This window comes from Macrotis lagotis, chromosome 2 (genome assembly GCF_037893015.1).
Source record: "Macrotis lagotis isolate mMagLag1 chromosome 2, bilby.v1.9.chrom.fasta, whole genome shotgun sequence".
NCBI lineage: Eukaryota > Metazoa > Chordata > Mammalia > Peramelemorphia > Peramelidae > Macrotis > Macrotis lagotis.
The window spans coordinates 7,946,863-7,954,974 of record NC_133659.1 but is presented as its reverse complement, the minus strand read 5'-3'; the positions used below and the strand labels follow the sequence as shown (position 1 = coordinate 7,954,974).

General features: G+C 36.6%; 1 pseudogene; it reads right to left on the bottom strand.

Annotated features, from left to right (window-relative positions):
• Positions 1 to 738: 738 nt before the first annotated feature.
• Positions 739 to 1,521, bottom strand: LOC141511143 (RRP15-like protein pseudogene; annotated as a pseudogene).
• Positions 1,522 to 8,112: the final 6,591 nt, after the last annotated feature.

Here is an 8,112-nt window from a genome sequence, read left to right as displayed (position 1 = left end):
ATACCACCAGGTGCATAAATTTTTAGTATGAATATTGTCTATGGTAGCTTTTAGCTTCCTGTTTTATCCTTTTACATTAGTTCCATCTTTTGCTTTTGCTTCGTCTGAGATCAGAATTTCTACCCCGGCTTTTTTTTATTACTAATGCTAAAACATAATATGTTTTCTCTAGTTTTGCTCTGTATCTCTCAGCTTCAGATATGTTTCTTATAAACAACATATTGCAGGATTTTAACTTTTAACTTTTAATTTATCTGTTCTCATTTTTTAGAATCATAGAATTTATGTAGTAAATATTAATTGAAAATTAAATAAAGATCATATTCATTACCAGTTGGTAATAACATTTCTAGGTATATCACTAGCTTGGAAATGCAAGAATAGAGCAAAACTCATTACTAATATTAAAATTGTAATGAACTTGGCAAATATACCAAGAGGCACTGTTTTGTTTTGAATACATAAAATGTTTCTGGGAAATGCTAAAAATCGTAATTGTTTTGGAAGATAGTTTTGGATTTTGATATAGACTAAGAAAAAATTAAGTAAAGTGAAAAGACAGTTTTGAAGTTGGGGGAAAATAAAGGCAGTCTGTTTTTTTTCTCTTTAAAAAGCATTTACATCATCACTTTCATATTGAAAAATTCATTTAGATGATAAACACTTTAACCCAGAAAAATAAATTCATAAAGGATTCCAATTTCTCTATGATGTCCTCTGTCAGTTACTTCTGGATTATTATTCTGTGCTGTCTGGCCCATGCTTTTCCTTATCCCAGTCATTCATTGTTACTCCCATCACAAAGTCATCACACAATATGTTACAGCTTGAGGTCGGTTTTGATTTTGCTTTAGCCTGTTGGTCTTGTGGATTCTGGCCTCTGAACTCCTGCTGTCTTTGCTTTCATCCATTCTTCTGAGAAAACTAATGAAATCTCTGTTGGTGCTAGTCAGCATCCACTTGGCACATTTTTTCACAGAACCTCCACCTTCTTTCATTTTTTTCATCAACATTCTTCTGGTGCTTCTAAATAGCCCTGAATAACATCCCTCAGAGCAATTCTCTCAAGATTTCTCCCTACTTCTTTGCCTTTGTCAACATCTGGCTTCACTCTGCACATCATTCCCCACTCCCGTTTCTTATCAAATAATTTCTTTTCTCCAGGCTCTCTTGTTTTTCTTGCTTTTTTTCCCTTCTCCAGCTCTTTGTTTTTGATGAAGTTTTTTGTTTCATTTTAGTCATGGCATCTTCCCACCCTGCATTAGTTCCAACACTTGATTCTGCTGCACTTTCATTTTCTTTGTCATAAACTATGGTATCATCATTATTTTTACCTTTAATTGCTTCATCAAAAGAGAAATAGTCTTTATCAAATTCCAGACTTCCAATAGCACCTCTGCCAACTCTTCTTGCTTCAACATTCTGGATATTCAATTCAAGATTCTGTCGATGTAGTACCCCTTTAGCAACACGAATTGCAAATTCAATACAGCTTAGGAAATGGTCTTCAAGAGTTGACATGGCTGAAAATTTATGTAGTAAATATTAATTGAAAATTAAATAAAGATCATATTCATTACCTCCACAAATTTAGTGAGGCTGCTCCTTAAAGAGAGGAGCTCAGTGAGATGGGACTAGAGAGTACATTCCAGGTCCAGGAGCTATTATTATTGTTCCCATTTTAAAGATGAGAAAGTAGAGATAGAGGGGTGAAGAGACTCACCCAGGGTCACCCAGCTATTAAGCATCTGTGGTTGGATTTGAATTCAGAGCTTCCCTCTCTCAGGTCCAGCACTTTGATTATTGAGTAATCAAAATAACTGGTGGGTTTAAGGTCATTTCCTCCAGACCCCTGGACACTCACAAGATTGTTTAAATCTCAAGATCACCACAGAGGATTCCCCCCGCAACCCTCCATCTTCCTCTCTTCCTACTCCCCATTCTCTTCCCCTCACTCCCTGCTTCTCCTTTCTTCTCCCCACTACTGGGGGTGGGGGTGGGTGGATAGGTAGAGCCCCAGTCATGTGGCTACCCTACCTCCCTTGCTCTACCTCTCAGGATCTCTAAATCCCTCCTTTCCCCTCATCTGCTTCCATTTTAATAATATTCACATTCACAGTTATGATTATTAACTCTGTATTTTCCTCCATCCTATTTTCCCCATCTAAACTTTTCCCATCCTAGCCATCCTCACCACTGCTCTGCTTCTGACCACCACCTCCTCCAATCTGCCCTCCCTTCCTTTTTCTTTCCCCTTTCCCCTCCTATTTCTACCCTCCTTCCATCAATCCCCCTTCCCTCTCTTTCTTCCCTGTCAGGTAAAATAAAATTTTAAACCCAACTGAGTATGTGTTATTCCCTCCTGAGTCAAATTCAATGAGAGTAAGATCCAAGCAATGTCCACCCCCTCCCTTCTTTCCCTCTACTATAATAAGTCCTTTGCATCTCTTCATGTGATGTAATTGAACCTATTGTTCCTCCCCCCTTTCCTTTTCTCCTAGGACAATCCTAATCTTGGCTGTGGCTAAGAGCCTCCTGCTGACTTTACCACATCCTAGCTGCACTAGGTTCCATACCCCCTCCACCCAAAGTAGACGGACTTTTTCTAAAGATATCTTCCAAGACATCTTAAACAGGAAAATTATTCTGCCCTGTCTTTTTGTGGTTTCAGTGGCATAGAATCTGTTTAGAGGTTTGATTTAATGTTGTTTCTGAAGGAAACTGGGGAGAGAGTCCTGGCTTTTCTCTATCATTTTGGCTCCACTGTGTTTCACTTTTAAAATGCAAAGTATATACAAAGTGATTTGGAAAAGGGAGAGGCAGAGTGCCGGTAAGGGGAAAGGAGAGAGAGAAAAGGCAAGAAAGACCTATGATAGATAAAAAAAATTAGTGCCCAACTTTGCTTTGAAGGAAGTAGAGGTAAAGATGGGATGTATGGGAAAACCCTTGTGCAAAAAAATTTAGAGGTGGGACAGGAAATATTTCTTGCTTCCACAAGCAATGCTGAAAGACAAATTTAACTCTAAAATGGAGACTATATGAAGGGGATGTGTTGGGAAATAAATGTGATGCAGATTATGGAGGGCTTTAAATGTCAGGTCAAGAATTTGGTCTTTTATTCTGGAAGTGATAGGAATCATTGAAGATTTTGGAGAAGGAAAAGTCAATGATATAGTCATATCTATGTTTATGAAATATCTTTTAGGCAGCTGTTGTGGAGGGTAGATAGTGGAGAGAAGATGGGTCTATTGCAGGCCACTTCTTTTTTTAATTTTAGAAAGGTTTTATTTATTTTGAGTTTTACAATTTTCCCCTAATCTTGCTTCCCTCCCCCCCACCCCCATAGAAAGCAGTTTGTTAGTCTTAATATGCATTGATCTAAGTTGAATGTGATGAGAGAGAAATAACATCCTAAGGGAAGAAACATATAGTATGAGATATAGCAGAATTGCATAAGAAGGTTACATTTAAATTAAAGGCAATAGTCTTTGGTCTTTGTTCAAACTCCACAATTCTTTCTCTGGATAAAGATGGCATTCTCCATCACAGATATCCCAGGATTGTGCCTGATTGTTGCCCTGTTGGTATGAGCAATTCCATTAAGGTTGATCATCACTCCCATGTTGCTGTTAGGGTATCCAGTGTTCCTCTAGTTCTGTTCATCTTGCTAAGCATCAGTTCATGCAAATCATTCCAGGCTTCCCTGAATTTCCATCCCTCCTGGTTTCTAGTAGAACATTAGTGTTCCATCACATACATAAACCACAATTTGTTAAGCCATTACTCAGTTGATGGACATTTCCTCAGTTTCCAATTCATTTCCACCACAAACAGGGCTGCTATGAATAATTTTGTACAAGTGATGTTTTTACCCTTTTTCATCATCTCTTCAGGGTATAGACCCAGTAGTGGTATTGCTGGATCAAAGGGTTTGTACATTTTTATTGCCCTTTGGACATAATTCCAAATTGCTCTCTAGAAAGGCTGGATGAGTTCACAGCTCCACCAACAATTCATTAGTGTCCCAAATTTCCCTCATACCTTCCAATGTGGATCATTGTCCTTTCTGGTAATATTGGCCAGTCTGAGAGGTGTGAGGTAGTACCTCAGGGATGGTTTAATTTGCATTTCTCTAATAATTAGTGATTTAGAGCAGTTTTTCATATGATTATGGATTGCTTTGATTTCCTCATCTGTAAATTGCCTTTGCATATCCTTTAAAAACTTGACTCAGTTCTCTGTATATTTTAGAGATGAGTCCTTTGTCAGAAACACTAGTCATAAAAATTGTTTCCCAATATATTACATTTCTTTTGATCTTGGTTACAATGGTTTTGTCTCTGCAAAAGCTTTTTAATTTAATGTAATCAACATTATCTAGTTTGTTTTTAGCGATGTTCTCCATCTCTTCCTTGGTCATAAACTCTTTCCCTTTCCATAGATCTGACAGCTAAACTATTCCTTGTTCTCCTAGTTTGCTTATAATTTTGTTTTTTAATGTCTAAATCCCGTATCCATTTTGATCTTGTCTTGGTAGAGGGTGTGAGGTGCTGGTCTAATACAAGTTTTTTCCATGCTAACTTCCAATTTTCCCAACAGTTTTTATCTAAGAGAGGGAAGAACTCTATCTTCTTTATCTTTCTTTCTCCTTTAGTACTCAGCACTGGGCTTTCTACACAATAAGTGTTTCATAAATGTCTGACAAATAAAGGTTGAAATAAGAGTTGACCTTAACACTTCCATTCTGGTAATGTTATTGTCCATAAGAGGCTTCCAGACACTGAAAGCTTTGACTTGATGGCTTTGACAAAATCATGAATTTTAACTTTCACTGACCCTTCTGCTGGAGAGACAAAATTGTCAGGCATCCTAGAGAGAAAATTGGTCTTTAATATGAAATGTGATGTTCAATAATCTATGAGTTACCATTCTGGACAGAACCATAAACTTCTCAGTAGCCCTGAGGTCCTTTTCATCAACTGATATGAATTAGGAACAGACACAGAGTAGAATATTGAGAATACTCTCAATGTTGTGTTATAAATAATCTATTCATGAAACTGTCTTTTTCCTGAATCTCATCTTCTTTTATTTGTTCATTGGAATGATTGATAGCCTAGAAATGGGATGAAAGAAGAAATAACAAGTATAATGGATAATATTCACAGCATTTTAAGGTTGACAAATCATTTTACCTGTTCTTCTTTTATTTGATTTTTATAATAACCCCAGGAAGTAGGGGCTATTATTACCTTCATTTGACAGATGAAGAAACTGAGGCAAATAGAAGTAAGTGATGTGCCCAAGAGTCACACATTTAGTAAGTGTCCGGTGCTGCACTAGACACCAGGTTTAAGACTCTATATAAGTGCATAGGCTTTTTGAGGAAAAAACAATTTGTCTAGAGAAGGATAGGATTTGCATTACTTCTCTTGCAGAGCTGTTGTGAGGTTCAACCAAAATAATGTACTTAGAGCTTTGTGAACCTCAAAGAGTTAGATAAGTAAATGTAAGCAAATCATCATAGTAATATTGTGGGTGACCTCACTGTGACTGAATCAAGTCTAGGAACCTTGCAGAAACTCTTAAATGAAATTCATCATCACTCAAAAGGATTTAATGTGACTAATAAATAAATGCAAACTGACTGATGATCCATTCAGGAAAAACCAAGAGAATAAAAAATGCCTATTGTCTGGACTATCATATGCATTTTTTGGATAATCTATAGAGTTTCTCCATCCATACTTATCTTTGGAGAGACCTTTAAATTAAACTATGAACTGATTCAGAATTGAACAAATGAGAAGAGTTTGAGTTCTTTTAGTGATCCCAAGGTTCTCCTTGAAACAAAGACCTATATTATTTTCAACACTTGTATTCTTCCAGAGATATCATATACTTACAAGTTGAGGAACACCATAGTTCCAAAGAATAAATATTGAAAATCATAGAATAAAAGCTGGAAGGGAGTTCAGAAGTCACCTGATCAACTCTTTTCCTCTACAGAAGAGAAAACTAAGATTAGAGAAGTGAGGGGAAGCCAAATTAGGATCAGATAATGGATTTGAACCCCAGTCCTTGAACTTCTGAGCCAATTTTCTTTTCACTGTGCCACGTTGGTGCATCAGAGGTACATGGTGAAAATAGATGGACTACAGTCATTGCAAATGAAAAACTTCATGGAATTAACAGTGTAAAGGAATTCATTATCTATCACATGATTAAAAAAATAGGAGATTCCTCAAAACATGATCAATATGGACCTGTGTTTAGCATGGTTATAAATGTGGAGCCTATGTCAGATTGCTTTCTGTTGGGGGTGGGGAGGAAAGGGAGGGAGGGAGAAAAATCAAAACTCAAATAAATAAAACTCAAATAAAATAAAACTCAAAACCTTGCCAAAACATGATTGGTAAAAATTATTGTTGCATGTAGTTGGAAAAACAAATAAATACATCATTTTAAAAAAATTTAGGGGTGGCTAGGTGGTGCAGTGGATAGAGCACTAACCCTGGAGTCAGAAGGACCTGAGTTCAAATCTGACCTCAGACCCTTACTATTTACCTAGCTGTGTGGCCTTGGGCAAGTCACTTAACACCATTGCCTTGCAAACACCTAAAAAAAATTTAAAAAATGAAATTAGAGGATTCAAGGAAGGGCTTTAGAACATTGGTTTGATTACCTGTTGTGAGAGACAAGGACAAGAATTGCACTTGATGATCAGATGATTTGATTTCAATCTGCATCACCAGAGAGAATATCCATGAATTGTGATCACAGAGATGCTGAGGTTTTGGAGCTTTAATGGCAGTTATGATGTTTGGGAAACAACGTGGAAAGTTCCTAAACAGGGAATACCCTTTGACACAGTGATACCATGATTATATCTATAATCCAGAAAGATCAAAGAAAGAGGAAAGGGTCTTAAATATACAAAAATATTTATGGCAGCTTTTTTTTTTTGCAAAGAACTGAAAGCTAAGGCAGTTGGAGAATGACCAAATTATGGTAGAGAAATGTAATGGTTTCTATCCTGCTGTTTGGGAGCAATGGGTGGAAGAAAGAAAAAAAGTATTTGTTAATTTAAAAAATGAAAGCAGTGTTTATTATAATGCTGTTAGGTTTCTAGGCTATATATTTAGGGCCCTTTTCATGACCATATTTTGTATTTCATACTCTACAACAGAGAGGAAAACTTGCAATTCCTCTTGTATTTAATGCTTGCCAACTTTATCTTGTTTACTGAGGAGCATAGCTGACTTTTATTTTAGAAGAAGCTGCTAACAAAGTTGTTGATTATCATCACAACACAGCCAAGATGACTCATCAGTGGCAATCTGTGTCAATATTTCAGATGCTCAAAACCCTTTTAAAATCCTAATATCATCAACACTAAAACCAGAAGTACTTGTCCCCCACCAGATGGGCCATGCACAGTAATTACCAGTCAAAGGATAATGGAATAGGGCAATGCTCTGTAGGACCCTATCAGCTCTGCAAGTGGGCTCTGTATTTCTCTTTCTCAGACATTAAATCTGAGCTCAAAGGAAGGTTTTATAACTATTCGAAAAGCTGGCTTTGTTATTTGTCATATGAGTCAGCACTTTTAAATCATTTAAAATTATTTTATACATTCAGAATGCTTGACAATAGCATTATTTTATAATGTTATTATAATGTGGCTATTGCCACAGTAGGTAGAAAGCTGGACTTGGGGTCAGGAAGACCTAGGTTCAAGTCTCCATTCTGACACATGCTGGCTGGATGACCTTGGACAAATCATTTAATCTTTTAGTTCCCTAGACCACTCTTAAGTCAAAGATATGGTTAGAGAATACAATCCTATTTACTTCTCCTATTTTTGTAGGGACAGTAGGCTAATAATGATTTTGTTATTTTTAGAATGTTAAAACCATTCTTAGCTTTGGGTTTAAAACTTGTGGTGGATTAGACTTGACCCTTGAAGCAGTAGTTTCCTACTGTAAGATCATAAGTTTCAAAACATTTGCAAATCTGTACTGGTAGAGTTTTTTCACTGATTATTAATGAAATGACTGGTTCCATTTAAAAAGATAGTTATGGAATCATCATTTGGGAGAGCAAGGTGGA